Source organism: Aotus nancymaae, unplaced genomic scaffold, assembly GCF_030222135.1.
Source record: "Aotus nancymaae isolate 86718 unplaced genomic scaffold, 86718_ANA_hifiasm-v0.15.2.pri h1tg000002l, whole genome shotgun sequence".
NCBI classification, from domain to species: Eukaryota; Metazoa; Chordata; class Mammalia; order Primates; family Aotidae; genus Aotus; species Aotus nancymaae.
In genome coordinates, this window is record NW_026988413.1 from 35780560 (window position 1) to 35802956 (window position 22397).

Sequence of the window (22397 nt, forward strand, 5' to 3'; positions counted from 1 at the left end):
TTTCCCCCAGGACGGGTCTTACAACTCCCCCCGGGTTTTGGCATCACTTGTAAGGTTTGTTCTTGCCGAGTTTACAAGGAAGAAACTGAGGCCAACACAAGAAGATCCAATATGAAGGGTTTATTCAGGCTCCCGGGCGAGGTTCTGTGGTCCAACAGGAGGGGCCGGAGAAGTCGTGTGGACTCCTCTCAGACGTGGGGTTTTATAGGGAGTGAAGGAGCTCGATTTGTTGTGGGAGAGCAGGACTAATATTGGATAAGGTTACAAGCCTTTGTTTGCATACAGGACTTGGCTGCTATTGGTTAGAATTACTTGGCTGCTATTGGCTAGAAAGACTTGGCTGCTATTGGATAGAATCACAAGACCCCACTTGCATATTGGGTTCTTTAAGGAAGGCCAGGCTGTGCGAGAAGGCGAGAAGGGAACATGCCCAAGCATGTCCGAGCTTTCGGAAAAAAGGGGGCGGGTATGCATCCAAGCTCCCAGCAAGGCAACCGGCCTTACACACATCACTTCCATTCACACCACACAGCTACAAGGAAGAGCTGTAAATGCTTTTTGTTCTGAATACTGATGCATCTGGTTAAATCAGGAATTTCAATGGGCACACAGAAAGAAGGGGTAATGAGTATTGGTGTCAACTAGAAAATCTCTGCCACACTCCTCAGTACCTTCAGAATAAAGTCTTCTACTACCTGAATTTACTTTCCAAATCTATTTTCTATACTACGTTCCCAAATATCACTGGACACCAGCCAATGGGACCAATCCTGGTCTACTAATTGTCTCTGACATCCCACATATCCTGTGTCTTTTTGATTTTGCTCATATCATGGTTCTTTGCTGGCATAACCTCATCTCCACAATTTCAACTTGTACTCAACCTTGAAGTCCCAGCTCAGCAGCCACCTATTATGTGAAGTTTCTCCTGACTACTCCAGCCCATAGCAATTCATTTTTCTTGGAGCCCAGCATTAATTTGTTACCATGACATCTAGATTGATGTTTGTATTTTCAATTCTATATTACTTTTTATTCCCTGAGACAGGATCTCACTCTGTCACCCAGGCTGGAGTGCACTGGCACAATCTTGACTCACCGCAGCCTCTGCCACCCGGGCTCAAGTGATCCTCTCACTTCAGCCTCCTAAGTAGCAGGGACCACAGGCATGTGCCATCGCACCAGCTAATTTCTGGATTTTTGGTAGAGACAGGATTTCACCATGTTGCCCAGGCTGGTCTCAAACTCTTGAACTCAAGCAATTCTCCTGCCTCAGCCTTCCAAAGTGCTGGGATTACAAGCATGAGCCACCATGCCAGGGTACACAGCTCACTATGTTGCCCAGGCTGAACCTCCTGATTTCCAGCAATCCATCCACTTCCATCTCGCAAAGCACTTGAGCACAGGTGTGAGCCACTGGGCCCAGCTTTTTTTTTCTTCTTTACTTGTCTTGGGAACAAACATCATGGTATTTTTTCCCACTCAGCATTTTGCATTGGTCTAGGCGATACATCTTATGTATCAGTTGCATATCTACTCACTGTGTGTATAAATTAATATATGCCTGAATTATGAGACAGTTAAATTAATCAAAAGCCATTGCTTAAAATGATTCCAACAAGGAGAAACAGCTGTAAAGGAGGCTGTCTGTTCTTCTTGACTGGGACAGGGAACACTGGGTTAGCATGGACTAAGTAGTCATTTATCTGTAACTGGTTGTAGATTGCATAGTAGTCATTTATCTGTAACCGGTTGCAGATTGCATCTGCAGAATGCATTTAAAGCTTAGTCAAATCTTATAAATGTCTGAGTGAACTATGAAATTGTACTTTTAGTCTAAAATATAATAGTGTCCTAGATTTATAAAATGCTTTCATACCTAACCCTAAATCCTTTAGCTTTTAAATATACAAATTTCTTTGACTGTTAGTGTGCAGAGTAAAAGCTGAGTGCACATCTCTGAAAAAAATCCCTGGAGAGTGAGAAATTGGAGCAGATCTCCACTAACTTTGCGATTTCTATGCAATTCTACAAAGTCACTTAAAAAAATAAGTAGCATCGAAAATTTCTGTGCAAGTGCACCAAACAGTGCCTTATTTACTCTTCTTATACTCTTAATGAGGTCAGTATTTTAGTCAAGATAAAGTGCCTATGAAGAGATAAGAATCATGCCCCAAATTACATAGCAAGTAAGTAATATTGTTGGGATTTGAACCAGGTTTGTTAAAATTCCAAGTCTGTACTCAACTATTTTATAAGAGAGCTACCATGTTAACTGATGTCAAAAATTATTCTTAATTTCATGGTCATGATATATTGTTATTTTAATATATTTCTGACTTTTGATAACTAGTATTTCTTTATTAATTTTTTGTGTATATTCAACAGTTACATTAATTTGTATTGTGTTTGAACAATTTATTTTTGAAAAATATATCGAAGACAAGATAGAGAAGATAGAGTCCTGTCAATATCTTTATTTTAAATTTTATTTTATTCTAAGAATTTGGCAGATATATATATATCTTATCTTTAATTCTGTAAGATAAAAAATGTCTTAAATCTATTCATTTTTATCAACATTAAGAGCAGCAATATAGGACTTCTACTTCCAACCAAGATGAAATAACAAGGAACAGATTTACCCTCCTGCTTGAAACAAAGAACAAACACTAACATGCTTGAAACAAACAAATAACAAACACTAACGTACTTGAAACAATTAGTTTTAAAATATTGGCCATCAGGCAACAAAGGACAATGACTTTTAATTAACTACTAACAAATGAGGTGAGTCCTATGGTTTCCCCAACTTAGTGCTTTGAGAGAGTTTCCAGGATGTGATGGAGGGAGGGAGAACCTTCTATGATCTTAAGTAATAGTCTAGAGAAAAAGCATTTGCCAGATTTAATAGTGGCATCCAAGGTTTACAGTAAAAAATCACATCTTGAGCAACCATGCAAGCAGCAACACTATCTGATTAGATTTGTGATGTTCCACATAATTCTGTAAAATCCATCTGTTTTTTTCGGCGGGCCACATAGGTAAATTAAGGAGGCGGCAGAAATCTTTACCCCCTAGTCTTTCAAATTGGACAGTGTCAGTAATCTCTGGAATATTATTGGTGACTTTCTGTTTTCAAAAAAAGGGACTATTCCAGCCACTTTCATCTGATCTTCCTACTTTATAGCTCTTACTTCATAAAATAAAGAGCTGACGTAGGTATACTTCCTATCATTGAATGTACAGTTTGCATTCAGAAACTGAATAGTTAGCTAAGTGTGAGTGGGTTCACGGAGCCACTCATTCAACAGTGAGATGGATTATGATTTTTGTGTTCCTTCTTCTGCATTGTGACAAAAATTTCTGCCTTGTCAACTTTATTTAATGTAGGTCACTGGACTCCATAAGCTCCCACCCTGTCTACTGGATCACACTGACGTATAGGATCCATGGGAATTTGTAAGCTCTGAAAAAGTGCAATAATCTCTGAAGAGTCTGAGTATTTATCTTTCTCCAGTGTACAGCCACACTACTGTTACCAAACTGAACTGGGGTCCACTCACTCAGCATTTGTGTAAGGCTAAACATACACATTGAGGTTTGTAGCAAGTGCAAGGAGGGCATTTATTTGCAGGGCACTAAGTGAGGACAATCTGGCAGCTCCTGCTTAATACCTGACCGCACTGATGGCTTGCAACCACAGGTTTTTAAAGGCAGGGGTGAATTTCAGGAAAGCCAAAGCCACAGGCAAAATTCAGAATCAATACGGGTAAGTTATACAGTGGTTTGGCCTAAAAAGGTGGGGTATCTTGAAGCAGGTGCTTCCAGGTCATAGATAGATTCAAAGATTATCTGATTTGCAACTAGGTAAGGAAGAAAAGCTTTGTTTAAAAATTTGGAATCAGCAGAAAGATATGTTAGGTATGGCTCATGGGTGTGACAACCTCCAAAGCCCTCAGGAAGAACCTTAGAAAGAACAGCAGTCGGAGTTCAGTCCCCAATTCCTTCTTATCTGAGGTCTATGTACCAGTGGATCCATTTAGTGTGGGTCCAGGTTTCTGAAAAACAACTAAAGGAAATATGTGAAGATGTTATTCTTAGTTTCTACAGGGAATCAAACATCTTGTGTCTCTAACTACCTTGGCCATTGTTTAAAGCCACTATTACGTTTTTATTTATCAAGTTGCTCATTTACTTCTCAGAGACAGCTAGGTGCCTAGAATATCTCTCAAGACAACTCCAAATTTTCCATTATTTCCATGCTCGGGGAGGCCTGGAGGTCACTAAGCAGGGGCTTTGCTTTATGCCTTAGAAGAAACTAAAGGGAGAAATTTTATACAACCTCTTTGTGGTAGTGTAACAGTGGGTATTCTTAATGGTATCTGGTTCTCCTTTTATTGAAGGGACTTATGTCTGTGAACTGACTCAAGTCTGGGAACTTCATGAGAAGTTGTGATCCTCCATTGTGGTGTTTGAAGTTAAGACTCTGTTCACAGAAATACACGTTTTAATATTTTTGTATATTATAAATGGCATAGATATCTATATTTGTTTGAGGAATGCCATAATCAATTAGCTGCTACCAATGATATCTGTGGGTAAAACTGTTTTGGCTAGTGCTCTGGCCTTGTTGACCATTTTGGTATTTACCTCCAACTGTCCCTTAAGATTGGGCATCAGGGAGGCATGTCAAGGGGGTCATTTTCAAACATCATCACTGATTTGAAGCCATTGAACTTTTCTAGGATGTTAGTTCTTTATTTACCAATACATTTCTCAATGCATTGGTAGAGGTAGTATTCCCTGGGCACTCCTTTGTAACAGAGTTAGTGGGTGGGTGAGTGGTTAACTCTGATAAGAAATATATACATCAGTTTCTGTCTTGGATCCGGAGACAGAGCTCCTATAATCTTTGTAAATAGGGGCACTAGGAGAATATTTTGTTCTAACATTTGGTCTTTGACCATGGTTTCTGGCACACAGCTGGTAAAACCTTAAAGATTTTGGGATTTCCAAAGTGATGTGTCTTTTTATATCTGAGTGAGATGAGTTACAGTTGGGAGCTCCTGGATAGCTTTAGGGTGGGGTCTGGTTGCCACAGGAGCCAACCTTGTGATCAGAGGGTTGGTATTTACAGTCTCATCTACTCCCAACTTCCAGGCAGGGGAGCAGGGATGAAGGTTGAGATAATCACCAATGGCCAGTGATTTAATCAATCATGCCTACATTAAAGCCTCTATTTTTTCAAAGAGCTTCTGGATTGCTAACATGTGGAGATCCCTGGAGGGTGGCACCCCAGAGAGGGCATGGAAACTCTGTGTCCCTTTCCCATACCTTGCTTATTGCATCTTCTATCTGGCTGTTCACCAGCATCCTTTGTAATAACCTTTATAATGAATAGATGAGTGTAAATAAAGCGTTTCACCCTGAGTTCTGTGTGCCATTCTAGCAAATTAATTCTACCTAGGGGCAGTTTTGGGAACCCCAAATTTGTAGCCAGCTATAGGTGGGCAGAAGCACAAATCACACCCTGGGGATTCTGATTGGCACCTGAAGTGGGGACAATCTTGTGGGACTGAGGCTTAACCTGTGGGATATGATGCTAACTCCAGGTAGATAGTATCCAAATTTAAATAGTAGAACACCCAGTTGGTGTCCAGTAGACCAACTGGGTCTGTGCGAGAAGTTTCCATAAAACATGGAAACCAGAGGTGGAGTGTTCTGCAGTGTGGGAGAGTAGAAAAACAGTTTGCTTTTTTCACCACTTCACATAATAAATTTACTCCAAACACATGATTCACCCCAAATTCTTATTTCTCTAAACCTTAAAATTCCTTCATATGCAATATACCAAATATAACTGGCATCTCAACTTTATTTAATTTGCATATATACATATATAGAACAAGTATTAGAACATAAATGTAACAGTGTAACATACAAATTTCAGGATGACATTGGTGTATAGAGAGGAAGAAGGGAACTAGAATCAGGGAAGTTTCACTTGTATTTGTAATTCTTCATTTTTTAAGAAAAATTGAAATATCTAAAACATGGCAAAATATTACCATTTGTTGGATCTTATTGGTGTGAACACAAATGTTTGTTTATTATTTTTGCTTGTCAGTACTTTCAAAATATTTCATATTATAATATTTAAAAACTTAATTGAGATGAAGCTAACAGTTGTAACTAAATATGTTTGATCACATTACAAAAAATGCTGAATATAGAAAAAGTGATTTTTACAATGAAGGCCCTTACATTAATAACCAGAATATCATAAGGGGCTCAAACTACTCACTAGGAAAAAATAATCTAATTTAAAAAATGGCAAAACATATAAATATACATTTCTCAAAAAACATAGAAATAACCAACAGATCCATGAAAAAATGCTCAACATCACTAGTTATGAGAGAAATACAAATCAAAACTACAATGAGGTATCATCTCACCTCAGATAAAATGACTTTAATCCAAAAGACAGGCAATAACAAATGCTGGTGAGGATGTGGAGAAGGGGGAACGCTCACACACTGTTGGTGGGAGTGTAAATTACTACAGCTGCTATGGAGAACAGTTTGTCAGTTCCTCAAACAACTGAAAACAGAACTACCATATGATCTGGCAATCCTACTCCTAGGTATATACCCAAAATAAAGGAAATCAATATTTTGAAGAGAGATCTGCACTGTCATGTTTATTGAAGCACTATTCACAATAACCAAGTTATGGAAACAACCTGTGTGTCCATTAGACAGATGAATGGATAAAGAAAATGTAGCATATATACACAATGAAATATAATTCAGCCATATACACAATGAAATATAATTTCATTTCAAAAGAATACAATCCTGCCATATGTGAAATAAACCAGAAAGACAAAAATATTGCATATTCTCACTCATATGTGGGAGTTAAAAAAAGTGAACTTGTGGAAACTAGAATGATGGTTATCAGAGGCTGGGAAGGGTAGTCTGGAAGGCAGTGTGGAGATAAAAAGGGGATAGTTAATGCGTACAAAAATACAGTTAGAATGAACAAGATCTAGTGGTTGGTAGCATGATAGGGTGACTACAGTTAACAATTTATCTTATATGTTAAAATAACTAGAGTAGAATTGGAATGTTGCTAACACAAATAAATGATAAATGTTTGAGGTGATGGTTACCCCAATTATGCTCATGTGATGATTATACTCTGATGCCTGTATCAAAACATCACATATACCCCATAAATATGTACAGCTATTATGTATCCATAATTAAAAATTTAAAAATTAAAAATTAAAATCCCTTAAAATTGATTACAAAAAATTATTTCTAAGAAGTTAAAGACAAAAGGGAATAAATAAATGAAATTTGTTTCTAATTTAATTTTCTTATGAAGAGATGCTAATTATGCACACTTCTGTGAGTGGTTAAGTGAACCAGACCAATCCTGCCATTATGATGGTTTTATTGATCTCTTCCTAGAAATATGCAGCCTCCTTTAGGGATGTCATTGTTCTTTATATTGAAAGTCAGGGAAGAAGAAAGTAAAAGAAATGAAAAACTTATGTTTAATACCACAGATATCTCAATAACAAAGAGCACATATATTTCATTTATGTGTGCATTTTATTTTCATTTGTAAGAGATTTTTCAAAGTGTGAGTTTATGAGGGAAATTTAAAAAATTTGGTTATCTGCTTATAATTAGATGCTATGATTGTGCTGTGGTCTGAACATTCCCCAAAATTTATGTGTTAAAGCTCAATTGCCAATGTGACAGCTTTAAGAGTTGGGGTCTTTAATAGGTTATTAAGTCATGAAGGTGGAGCCCTCACAAATGAAATTGTTGACCTCATAAAAAGGCTTGAGGGAACTAGTGATAGTCCCTTTTGCTTTTCCAGGTTTTGCCATGTGAAGTCACAGCATTAAAGGCATCATCTTGGAAGCAGACAGCTGCCCTTATGAGAAACTGAACCTACAGAAGCCTTGATCTTGAACATGCCAGCTTCCAGGATTATGAGAAATAAATTGCTGTTTATAAATTACCCAATCTCAGGGATCTTATTATAGCAGCACAAGTGGACTAAGACATATTAGTATTGTCTTTTTCAGTTATTTCAATAGGGCAAAACAAGAGTAGAAAACAGATGCTGAAAAAACTAGCTATCCTGATTCAGATTCCGCAGCTACTCCCTGAGATTTTCTGTGAGTTTAATTCAGATTAAAAAACAAAACTTGACGGGGCCTGGTGGTTTATGCTTGTAATCCCAGCACTTTGGGAGGCAGAGGCAGGTGGAACACCTGAGGTCAGGAATTCAAGACCAGTCTGGCCAACATGGTGAAACCCCATATCTACTAAAAATACAAACATTAGCCAGGGATGGTGGTGAGTGCCTGTAATCCCAGCTACTCGGGAGGCTGAGGCAGGAGAATTGCTTGAACCCGGGAGGCAGAGGTTGCAGTGAGCCGAGATCCTGCCACTGAACTCCAGACTGGGCGACAGAATGAGACTCTGTTTCAAAAACAAAAACAAAAACAAAAACAATCTCAAAAAACAAACAAACCAAAAACTCATACCAACAATAACTAGAAAAGAGAAAGAATGGCTCTTAATATTCATTTAGAAAAGTAAAATACAAGGATAGCTGGGAAAGGAGGCAGAGCAAGACAGCCGAAAAGAAACCTTCGGTGATTGTCCTCCCAACAAGAACAACAAAATGAACAACTATTCACACAATTAAACACCTTCATAGGAAGAAAAATCAGGTATACAATCACAGTACCTGGTTTAACATTATAATAAAGAAAGAGGCAGTGAAGAGGGTAGGAAAGACAGTCTTGAATTGCATACACCACCCTTTCCCCATTCCCTGGCAATGGCTGTGTGGCACAAAGAGAGAATCTGTGTATTTAGGGGAGGGATAACTCAGTGATTGTAGACTTGTTGGAACTCAGAGCTGCCCTATCACAGCAGAAAGCACAGAAATGGCTGAACGCAGCTGGCACACATGGAGGGAACATGTAGACCAGCTTTAGCCAGAGGAGAATCATCCATCCTAGTGGTCTGAGCTGAGTTCCAGCAACATTCATCACCACAGGCTAAAATATTCCACACCACTCTATGTAAACTTGAAAGACAGTCTAGACCACAAGGATTGTAATTCCTGGGCAAGTCCTGATGCTGTGTTGAGCTTGAAGCCACTGGACTTAGTGTACACACAACCTACTGAGACATCAGCTGGGGTGTTCAAAAGAGTGCTTGCATCACTCCTCCGCCAATCCCAGGAAGCACAACTTGCAGCTCCAGGACTGACTCCTTCTCTCTTCTTGAGGAGAGAAGGGAGAGTGAAGAGGACTTTGTCTTGCATCTTGAATACCAGCTCAGCTACAGTGGAATAGGGCACTGGGCAGAGTCTTGAGGTCCCCATTCCAGGCCCTACCTCCCGGAAAACATTTCTAGACACGTCATGGGCCAGAAGGGAACCCACAGTCTTACAGAGAAGGACCTAGTCCTGGCAGGATTTATCATTTGCTGACTAAAAAGCCCTCAGGCCCTGAATAGGCAGTGGTTGCCAGGCAGTACTGACCTTGGGCCTTGGTTGTGAGTGACAGCCATGCTGGCTTCAGGTGTGACCCAGCACATTCCCAGCTGTGGTGGCTGTGGGAAGAGACTCCTTCTGCCTAAGGAAAGGAGAAGAGCGAAGGATAAAGGGGACTTCGCCTTGCAGCTTGAGTACCAGCTTGGCCACAGTGGGGTAGAGCACCAAGTGGGCTCCTGGGGTCCCCTATTCCAGGCCTCGCCTCTAGAAGGCATTTCCAGACCTTCCCTGGGCCACAAGGAAGCCCACTGCCCTGAAGAGAGAGACGAGAGGCTGGCAGCATTCACCATAGCTGACCGAAGAGCCCTTGGGCCTTGAGCGAGCTTTAGATGCTGACTTTCAGTGGAAGACTCAGCACCTCTCCACATGGGCCGCCTCACCCTGGAAGCCACCGTCTTTTTACAATCTAATCCTAAAGTGCCATCCCTCTCCCTCTGCCCAATTCAATTAGAATTGAGTCATTCAATGTAACCTGCACACAAGCAAAAGGAAATTAAACTCGATTTCTTAGAAGATTATCAAGTAATTTGTGGACATATCTTTAAAGCCTTTCTTGCCCAAATTCTCAGTTTTTGCAAGAGAAACCACATAAAACAATTTTTTTTTCAGCTGGTTCACCTACTAGTAAAACTGAGAAAAATAAATAAAAGCTTTCTTGCTGCTTCTCATCTATTACTGATAATTTCTTCTCTTTCTTTGCTGCCCCGCCCTCCTCTGTATGCCTTACAATGCTGGAGGTTTCTAGCTGCTCAGGGACTCTTCTTTATAGACACTCTCACCTAACAACTTCATCCAATACCATGCTTTATATACCATCTCTGTTCTCATAATTCTTTTATTTCTATCTTCAGCCCTGACCTATCCTTGCAATTCCGGTTTTATATATCTGGCTGCTCCTTGACATTGCCACATAGACCGCATGAATTTAAAATGAGTCGCAGCTAAAACAGAACTCTAGATTCTTCCTGCTTCTCTCCCAGCTTCCACTTTCTAACTAAAATCTACCCATTTGTTTATGTTTTGTTTTTGTTGTTTTTTGTTTTCTTTGGTTTTTTTGAGATGGAGTCTTGTTCTGTCATCCAGGCTGGAGTGCAGTGCTATGATATCAGCTCACTGCAACCTGTGCCTCCCAGGTTCAGGCAGTTCTCCAGCCTCAGCCTCCCAAGTAGCTGGGACTACAGGCATGCGCCACGATGCCCAACTATATTTGGTATTTTTAGTAAAGATGGGGTTTCATCATGTTGGCCAAGCTGGTCTCAAACTCCTGACCTCAGGTGATCTGTCTGCCTCAGCCTCCCAGAGTGCTGGGATTACAGGCGTGAGCCACTGAGCAGGACATCCCACTTATTTAAATTCTTCCTTATTTTGTACCTAATCCCTGGGCAAGTCCTGTCAGCACGTCTTTCTACCAGAGAATCTACCGGAATCTACCAAACTCTCTTCTTCATGGCTGCCACCTCAGTTCAACCTTCCTCTATTTCCCACCTAGATCATTGTAATAGCCTCCTAATAGCCTCCTAATAGGTTGGCTTAGTAAGTCTTCTCTGGTCCCTGTAAGTATTCTCCGTTACAGCCATGGGAACATCTTGAAAATAAAATCAGTTCGGGTCACTCTTCCACTTAAAACTCCTTATGGCTTTTTATTTCATTTAGAGTAACAAATCTAAACTATTTGCTCTGACTTAGAATTTTTTACATATTTTTATTTCTGCCCATTCGTCAACCACACAGGTCTTCACCATACGCAGTACTTAAAGTAGCACAAACTTTGTGTGCATGTATATCTATGTTTGTGTGTACGTGCGTGTTTATGTGCATGCCATGTGGATATATGTGTTAGTATATGTCTGGGAATGTGTCTGAGTGTGTGTCTTGAGTATATACAGTTGTGTGTCCACATGCCTGGACGTGCGTATCTGGTATGTTCCCGTGTAGACAGGGCCATCCTGATCGATAGGCAGATCAGACAGAATGGGCAGAATAGACAGCTCCCATGCTCAGTGACCGCAGATTATCTTCTCTCTTAATATTTATATTACTCTAGAGACTCATTAAGTTTAAGTGGTCTCTTGTCAATTGCAAATATCCTGGGAGTTGCATCGTCATCCGTAGCTTCCTGTGAGTATTATAACTAAATTGTCCTTCTCCCAGGACTTACAACAAACCACAGATAAGAATGAGTGAAAAGGTCTCAGAAAAGGAAATTGGGAGACACTTGGGTTCTCGGAGGGTAGCTTACTGGCTGAGGTGACATCTGAGTTATCTCCCCAGATTACAGGGATTTCCCTTCTCTATGGGACTGGGCAAAGGTGGGGAATGAAAAAGTTAGTTGTTCCTAAATTTTGCTGAATGCCTGACGTGCTCGGTACAGTTCTGCATTCAGAGGTTCCCTGATGCTCTTTAGATTTGAGGTCATTGCTCTTTTTATTCAGAACAGTGAAAAGGCAAACTTGTCCCCAGTAGACACAGCCACTCCTTGGTGAGCAGAAGCAGAGGACAGCAAGGGAGTGTATTCAGTGACTATTTCATTCTCTGTCAAACATAGCCAGCCAGGGGACCCTCCAGAAAGTACCTGCCTGCATGTGCCTCAGAAGGAGTGGCCCTCGTCCTGTCAAGGCCCCTTCCTTCTCCTCCCTCTGACTCTGTGCCCTCCCTTGTTCAGACTTCATTCCTTATATTTCTCTTTCCTGCAACTTCAACTGTTCCTTTTCTAGCTATTAGATCTTTCTTACCAACATGTCAACATACCATTTTATATTTCATAAGTTGAGAAAATAAAAAATTCTACCTCTTTCACCCCAGATTTCCCTCTAGAAATCTCCCATCTGAGTTGCATTTTGGAGCCTGGCAGCTCAAGAATGTTTTCTAACCCTTGGTGACTCTACTCTAGGTTTTGTGCTCACCACATCACATCAGGTGCTTTGCTTGGTTGAATGATGATCACTTTGGTGCCAAACCTTCCAAACTATTAGTTCATATCTCATGTGCCAAACCCTCAAACACTTAGTTTATATCTTATGAGACATTTCAGCAGCATTCAATAAATTGGCCCTTTCCTTCTTGAAATCTCTCAACATTCTCTCGGCTTCCTCCTATCTCTCTGGTCTTTCTTTTTCAGACTTATTTGTGGTTCTTCTTGGATAATTCCAGGGATCCTTCTCTTATTCAACACTTTATTCCATTCCCTTGGATTTAAATTCCTTTTTTATGCTGGTGATTCCCAAATGAATAGCTCAGGAATCCTCTTCTGTGAGTGTACTCTTATATCTAGCTGCCTATTTCAAAATGAAAATCCCTGGAGTAGTTAAGCTTGCAGGCTTTGGAGACAGAGTCAGAAACATAGAGTCCAATGCCAATTTTGCAACATATTTGCTGTGTGACCCTACATAAGTTATGTGTCCTTTCTGTGCCCCTGTTTATTTCATAATAAGCATATACTATATAGGGCTTTTCTGATGATAAATGAATTAATGCATTTAAAGCACTTAAAAACTATGCCTGCCGGCTGGGTGCGATGACTCACATCTATAATTCCAGCACTTTGGGAGGCCAAGGTGGGCGGATCTTGAGATCAGGAAATCGAGACCATCCCGGCCAACATGGTGAAACCCCAACTCTACTAAAAATACAAAAATTAGCTGGGCTTGGTTGCATGCACCTGTAGTCCCAGCTACTCGGGAGGCTGGGGCAGGAGAATTGCTTGAACCTGGGAGACAGAGGTTGGAGGTGGTAGTGAGCCGAGATCGCGCCACTGCACTCCAGCCTGGTGACAGAGCGAAACTCTGTCTCAAAAAACAAAGCAAAACAAAAACTATGGCTGCTCTATAGTAAACATTTAATAAGTATTTACTAATTCTTTTTTTTTTAATTTATTGTCATTTGTATCCTCCTCTCAGATGATTCAGATGTATATTCAAATCAGAACTCATGATTATCTCAGCAAATGACACTTTCTTCTCAGCTGCTTAAATCAGAAATTGACAGCTTCCCTAGATATCTCTCACACAGATACCAATCATTATCAAGTCTTTTTTACTTTAATTCCAAAACGTCCTTTGGATCGTTCACTTCTCTCATAGATCACCCTAAATCTACCATACCTTGACTCTCCCTCAGGTTACTGTAATGGTTTCCAAATCAGTCCTCTGCTCCCTCTTGTGCCCTCTGCTCCCAACTCATTCTTCAATACATAGCAACTAGAGTGATCGTTTAAAAGCATACATTGGATCATGTCCCCTTTCTGCTCAAAATTCTTCATGGTTTCCCACTGGACAGAGAACAAAGTCTCTTATCCTTAAGTGGAAGTGTCTGTGAGTTCATGCACAGCCTCGTCCCTGCCCACCTTTCAATCTATAGTCAATCCTCTCTTCACTCACAGTGGCTCAACCACACAGGCTTCCTAACAGGCTTTCAAATGTTACAAGACCTTTTCAACCTTGTCGATTATAATTTTGCCTCTAGAATATGCCTGGAATGTTTTAATCTCCTTTTTGGATAATTTTCCCTCCTTTTTGGGGTTCCAATAAATGGCATTCCTCTAAGAAAATTTTTCTGAACCTTAAATTTTAACTGAGGACCCCTGTTATCCCTTTTGTAATGCCTCATTATTTACCATTATGGCATTTACAGAATTTGCAATTATGTAATACCTGTGTGTTTATTTGCTTAATGATAGTCTTCCTGACTAGATACAAACACTATAATGACAGGAATCATATTTGTCTTGTTAATCGTTTCATCTCAAGTGTCTGGTAGAGCATCTGGCACATAGAAGGTACTTAATATTTGTTGAATTAATAAAGTGAATAAATAAACCGTGGCCAATATAGTTAATAGTCATTTCAGTGATTAAATAGAATTAGTCCTGTAACTAAGACATATATAAGTCACAAGATGTTTCTAAACCTTTTGTGCTTAAGTGATGAAATTATGAATTCTGTGTTGTACACAACTTCAATACTATCACATTGTATCGTTAACACAATGGAAGACTATGTTTGAGGGGAAAGTACATGGACTTGCTGTCAGATCTGAATTTGAATCCTTATCTACCAGCGGTATGGCCTTGGGCAAATTGCTTAACTTTCCTGAGCTTCTGTTCCTTCCTTAGAAAATGGTCATCCTAGGTGTACATGCCATGGTGGTTTGCTGCATCCATCACCCCGTCATCTACATTAGGTATTTCTCCTAATGTTATACCTATGTAACAAACCTGCACTTTCTGCACATGTACCCCAGAACTTAAAGTATAACAATAAAAGAAGTAAAACAATAAAATACTAATGATAATTTTTAAAAAAGAAAGAAAATGGTCATCCTAGCATCAGTTTACATGGTTGTTGCAGGGAATTGAAATAAGTAAATGGCTCATGTTGGTTGCTTAATGAATAAGTGTTAGCTGTCATTTGCACTGAATAAAACCTCTCTTTTGGTGCTAAACATGAAAAGGAAAAAAATAGGAATCAAGACTAATTGATAAACTTTTGATCTATTTATCCTATCCATTTAAAAAAAAAATTTGAGATGGAGTTTCACTCTTGTTGCCCAGGCTGTAGTGCAGTGGTGCGATCTTGGCTCACTGCAACCTCCGCCTCTGGATTCCAGTGATTGTCCTGCCTCAGCCTCCTGAGTAGCTGGGATTACTGGGATTACAGGTGTGCACTAGGATGCTCGCCTAATTTCTATATTTTTAGTAGAGACATGGTTTCACCATGTTGGCCAGGCTGGTCTTGAATTCCTGACTGCAGGTGATCCACCCACCTCGGCCTCCCAAAGTGTTGGGATTACAGGCATGAGCCACCATGCCCAGCCCATATCCAAAACTTTTACAGCCCCCAAATCATATATAAAGGCCTGAAATAATAGGCAATAGAATGGAAAAATGTAAAACCCATGAATTTTATTAAAATCAAACAGATTCGTTGTTTTTTATTTTTATTTTTTAATTTTTGATATCCCAATTCATAGCTTCACAATCAAATAGAGTGGTTCTTTACATTACGAGGGCAAATGTATATGCACTTCCCAGATCTGGACTGCTATTTACTTGGCCGACTTTTCCCTTTTCAGTGCTCACATCTTTTCCTAGAGGCTTTTCCTTCACCACCATGTTAAGCTTCCCTATATCACCATTTTATTGCTGATCTGAGCACCCTGTATATTTTTCCCTTGAGTACATCTTGTTCTGAACTTACATTCTTTAATTATATTTTTACCTGTTTGGGGTCCAAGTCAACAAATAGACTACAAATACCACCATGGGCAGGATCTTGTTTACATTCCATTCCCTGCAGGAAGCACAGCACCTAGAATGTACAATGTGCTCACAAAGAACATGAATAAACAGAATCGCTACATTGCCTGAGTTTCATTAAGCCCCTTTGGCATACTGTTTTAGCCATAGCTAAAGCAAAACGCCAGGGTCATTCCTTAAAAAAAAATCTTGTTTTTAGAAAATATCTAGAAATTTATGTAATTTTGAGCTGCAGGCATTATGCTGTCCATCATGAGAACTTATAACACCTGTCTTAAGTTGCAACTCAGACTGTTTAATATATAGAATACACTTAGCATTCCCACTGTGTGAAGGGATTTTTGCCTCCTTCCTTTTGATGGGTTACCAGTTCTCTACATAGTATCATATACAATGATTAACATGAACCAGAGGATATGGGCATATATATAAATATATCTGTGATCTTTATAAATTATAAAACCCAAAGAAGTGGCTTAGCCACTTGAAAAGTAGGGAGGAAAATAAGGTAGAAGCTCATAGACACATTTTTGTAAACAAGAATTTGAATTTCTTGGTGTACTTTTTAATTTCATGAGGATACAGTTGAAGAATGGTTTGCTCTAATAAACCCACTGGCAGCTATATTTACCTTAAGATTAAAACAAATTTACCAAAGAAATTGATTAAATTTTATAAAAATTTATTAAGGAGCTGAAAGAGCACAGATCCTTAATAAATTTTCAAGTTTGCAAACAAGGAGTTTCTCTTTTATGTGTGCATCAAAATCACTGCTATCTTATTTTTTTTCTTGTATTAGCTAATGCAGGTTCAGGCATTCTAAAGCATTTAAGTTTGGAAAAAGGATAATGCCTTTAGTAATCATAAGAATGCTACTTATGATACTTCCAGAAAGATTCATTTAAAAGCCTAAACACTGCTACATTATTATTTTCTACAATCGACAAAGGAAAAAATCAGGAGATGTAGCGATTATGGAAAGAAAATGTCTTCTTTCAGATGTCACTAAAATTCTACTTTCCTCAGGTGGCAAAATAAATAAAACTCCAAATTCTACCTTCCTTGATTTGTGTACTGTGTACTGTGTGTGTGTGTGTGTGTGTGTGTACATGTTCACCCTTTCCTTTAATGTTTTCTTTCCTGATTTTTATCTGAAACATGAAATAAATTTTATAATAAAACATCTATGTATACTGCATGGCAATCTATGATTAAGAATATAAATGTATGCACAAGAAATTTGTTTTTATTACATATTTTACATATTTCTATTATGAGAAATGCACTGGAAGCCTAAGTTAGCTGATTTGTTTGACTTTCTTTTATATTGTTAAAAAACCTTAGTTGAGGTGGTACTTTTATGATACACTTTGGGTGTTGAATATATTTCTTCTCTTAGTTACAAGAAGAAATTGAGAAGGGCTACAAATTATAAATAAACCAGTCATTCAATTGTTCATTTGTATTTAAATCTAGACTGCCGTCAGCAAACATTACTGAAAAAACATTTCATTAGAATCAGTGATACTCAGATACAGACAGGTATTTATGCTCTAACTTTTTTTTAACTTATGGATAGTCTCTTAAGCTGAATTTATTATAATCATTTTGGTTCAGCCTAAGTTTAGATTGAAATGCTTATTATAATATGAGGACATATATGATGAGAGAAATGTCTTGAATTAATTTCAGATAATCCTACAATATTCATTGAGTCTGTATCTAATAGTAAATAATTGCAGTAAAATTTAACTAAATTGTCAGAATCTTTGCTATTGAACTGAATTCTAAATAAGACAGCCAAAGAAAATGGCATGACATTGAATTCTTCTGGTTTTCCAAACTCTGTTTCCTCCAAATGATGTATGGTTTCAAGTTCTTCTAGTCACTCATAAATCCATCTCTCTCACTTGTCTCTCATTAGTGGACTCCTGCACATTCAGATAAATAAATTAATTTCATTTTAGATATTAGAAGGGCTGTCTGATACACACATATATGTACACACATATGCACACACACAAAAAAAACAGGGGTGAGTTCTGAGAAACATGGCATTAGGCACTTTTGTCCTTGTGAGAACATCATAGAGTGTATGTACACAAACCTGGATGGTATAGCCTAGGTTATATGGTAAAGCTATACACCTAGGCTATGTGGTAAAGCCTATTGCTCTTAGGCTACAAACCTGTACAGCATGTTACTGTACTGAATACTGTAGGCAATGGCAACACAATGACAAGTATCTGTGAAACTAAATATAGAAAAGGTAGAGTAAAAATACAGTATTATAATCTGTTGGGACCACCCTCATATGTGCAGTTCACCATTAACTGAAACATTGCTATGTGGCCCGTGACACTATGTACTTGTTTTTGTATATATGTATGACTTGTTTTCATAGTGTACTGTGATTTTTGCATTGGGGTCTATCTGCTGTGTACTAGCAGTTTGTATCCTTCTGTATGACAACTTAGGGAACTTTTTTTATTTTATAATAAAATTCGTATATTTTAGAAAATTATAATTTATCATATAAATTTATTATATTAAATTTATATAATTCATCATCAGAATTTGAAAATAATCAGCTATATATGACATTAATTTCCCATACATGTTTTTTAAATTATGATTGCATCTTAATTTCTCACGTAAAGAAAGTTTTGGACACAATATTAATATTTACAATGAATAACACATTTACCATTTGATAAGTAGAAAGGGAAAGATTGAAGTGGAAAATAAAGAGATATTATTAATAGACCAGTGTTATTTTGGAACATAAAACAAGCAAACGATCAAGCCCAAATAAGAAGTTTTATGGCAAGTACTTATATCCCAAGTACCATTTTAAAAGGTACATTAAATTTTCTACAGTGCTGAATAAATCAAATGTCTATGTTTACACCTTTATTGGAGTTTTTTATTTTATCAGGAACAAACAAAAATTTTCAATGACCTTCAGAAAAATTTTGGAAATGTTTGTGAGGTTGAGTTGGAACAACAGGATTGAAAAAATCCAATCATATTTGTAATTATATTATTTTAATTTAAGATACTGAATTATGCACTTATTTTGCCTATCTGAATCTCTCTGCACCTTCTTTTGTATGTGGGATTAAATGCCTGTAGGCACTTTGTTGTCATCCTCTGAAATTTTTGCTGGCAAGAATTTAGGAAGATACAAAAGATAATGAAGGGTGAGAATTGTGGTTATTGATATTAATTCCAAAATATTTCAGTTTCACTACCAGCCTCCAGGACTTGAACTGTGCACCAATTAGATGCTGCAGGCTATAAGTGCAGCCCTAATGAACAACCTTGAAAATTTTGGCAGACCTTATTTAAAAAGGGGAGCAAGTGAGAAATAATAGATGCTCTAACACATAATTATCTCTGTCACTGGAAAATTAGCTAAATGTGTATGCTGTATTGATACGGAGCTGTTGGAAAAACATTTGTCAATTAGGACAGTAATATATTTCCCCACTAGGTTCCATTTTATTTTAATTTACCAATAGTCAATTAGAAAGCAGTTATTATCAGAACACTGCAAGATGATAAAATGTGTTAGACTAAAGAAAATGGGAAGAAAAAATGATCATCTTTGATAATGACACCGTAATCACTAGAGCACAGATATGCCCAGGACTCCCTCTGTGTCCCATCCCCATTTCCTTTCATTTCTCTTTTAGTTTAAAAGAAAAAATAATATCAATAAATGCTAAACAATAGAACTCTGTCATAGAAATACATAATTCAGTTTAAACTTTTATATTATCTAAATTAGGAAAACCTAGACTCATAATTTTTCAGTGTTAGTTTTCTAACAGAAAATGTGGCTAATAAAAATCTAGTGGATTGATATATGTGAAATCATTAGCACAGTGCTTAGCCTATATTTAATATCCAATACAGTTAAGGGTCATTATTGCTATCTTTTCATGGTTGTTGTAATTATCATTATTTAGTACTCACTGTTAATCTATTGAAGAAAGAAAGTATAAATTGAAAAGTGTGCATTAGGATTTTACTTCTGTGGGTTTACTTTTTTTAAAAAAATCGCATTGATTGGCAATAAATTAATGTATATCCAGAACGATTGCTGTGTAAAATTATGATGCACGTGACATTTTTACTTCTGAAATTGTTATATCCTCCTTAATGAAATCTTCTGCCTCTCCCAGAAGGTGTCTCTGACTGGGAAATTTAACAAAGCCCTCTACCCAATTCAAGGTCTACTCAGCCTTGGTTCTTTCAACTCACTTACACATGTCTTGGAGAAATAGCTTATTCTGATAGTTTTAGAGTTCCGTTCTTTGTTTTGTAGGTAGCTTAGGAGGTGTTTGGGCATTATTGGTGTGTGACTATTAAAAACTGCTAATAGGTTAAAAGAATGGTGCCGAAATGTGTAGCTCTAACCAAGGAATTAAATTAATCTAAATCAAACTCTAAATTCTGGCTTTTCTTTCTTTTTTTTCTTTTTTTTTAAGGAGTCTCTCTCTTTTGCCCAGGCAGGAATGTAGTGGTGCATTCTCAGCTCATTGCAACCTCCACCTCTGCAGTTCAAGCAATTCTCTTGCTCAGACTCCCAAGTAGCTGAGATTACAATCAATCATGCACCATGATGCACTGCTAATTTTTTTTTTTTTTTTTTTTGAGACAGAGTTTCACTCTTGTTACCCAGGCTGGAGTGCAATGGCGTGATCTTGGCTCACCGCAACCTCCGCCTCCTGGGTTCAGGCAATTCTCCTGCCTCAGCCTCCTGAGTAGCTGGGATTACAGGCACACGCCACCACGCTCAGCTAATTTTTTTGTATTTTTAGTAGAGACGAGGTTTCACTTTTTTTTTTTTTTTTTAGTAGAGACAGCATTTTTCACCAGTTGGCCAGGCTTCTGTTGAACTACTGACCTCAAGTAATCCACCTGTCTTGCCCTCCCAAAGTGCTAGAATCACAGGCATGAGCCATTGTGCCAGGCCAAAATTCTGAATTTTCAGAGTCAAAGCCCAAGGATGCCTCTACCATCTTGTAACCCTTGTCAATATCCTACTTTCGTCTTCCAGGGTTCCTCCAAATCTCCCTCCAAATATTTGTTACCTACTCATTCAATACCCTTCTTCAGCCCTCCTTTTCCTTTGGAAATGACGTGAACCAACTAGGCCCACCTTTCTTGGTGAGTGCCCCTGATTACAGACTTACCTTTCTGTTTTCACAATCACTCAGATATTTCAATAGGATTAATCGGATGATAGAATTTCAAGTGTGGTGTGTTAGTCCTCCTGCAAAACTATTTTAATAGCGTTCTATACATTCTCTGAAATTATAGTTGAAAAGGTAGAGTGGATACCTGAGAAAGTTTTTTTCCTTTTAACTTTAACATGATACATAAACATGAAGCTCTTCCTCTTTTGGGTTTTGTTTTACTTTGTTTCCTGCTCTTTCTCTGGGCAGGTAGGAATTCATTTGCCCTGCCTGCCAGTCCCATAGAGAGAGAACCATTGCCTACTGAAAGAAGATTTTAATAATGTGATGAAATATTTTAGAAAACACCTTGAAGAATAGTATCATCATGTAACCTCTGTTGGACAGATGTTTTCAGGAGACTGAAGTATAAGAGTGACTGTCAAAATAGAAAGGCGAAAATTTGAAGTGTAAGATTATGAGTAGTAGTGTAAAGAAGAGAGTTGAGATGTTTTCCACTATGTAATTCCTTAAAAAGGATTTGATCTGGTTTCTTAATCTGTATTTCTCCAGCATCTATCACTATGTCTGGCCCATCATCTGTATTCAAGAAATTGAATTATATGTAGAATGAATATTAGTTACCTAAAGGATTTCCATAGAGAAGCTAGAGAAAGAAGTAATTAGGGAAAGGGGGAAAATAATCTGCTACAATAATAATTAATGCTTGAAGATAATGGAGAAAAAAGGCAGAGCAGGCAGTAAAGAGGAAGATTAAAAGTATGATATGGATTTAATTCTATTTTCAACTAGAATATTTGATAATGATTATATATTACAGTTATCTTAAGCAAACTTGCTGTTCAAAACTTGTAATTCCTTAGAAGTAAAACATCTAACTCTGTAAAGAATATTTTACTATCCTAATACAACCAGCTGAAGTAGATACAATTTAAACCTTGGCAGAAACAATTTAAACTTTCATTAAAAAAATACAGTGTGCCTACATAATTGTGTTGAAAATTCAGATGTTTACACAGTGCAGAGTAATAACCATTTTTGTACCAGTGAGTTAATAAAACAAACACCTTAATGGCACTGTAGGGAGAGAAGACGTCTTTCTTATGAAACTCTGAGGAGCCATCAATTTAATTTCAAGAACCCTATTTTATTCTTTTGAGCGATGTTACTGGCAGACATATTATAACTCCCCGGAGGCTATTTCTAAGCCAACATTGTGACTAAGTTGAAGGAATGGGGAGGTGTGTTGAACTTTTTAATGCAAGATTGACGCCTAATATATCAAAGGCTATAAATGAAAATAATTAACAAGAAAATATAGAGACTATCCACCAAGA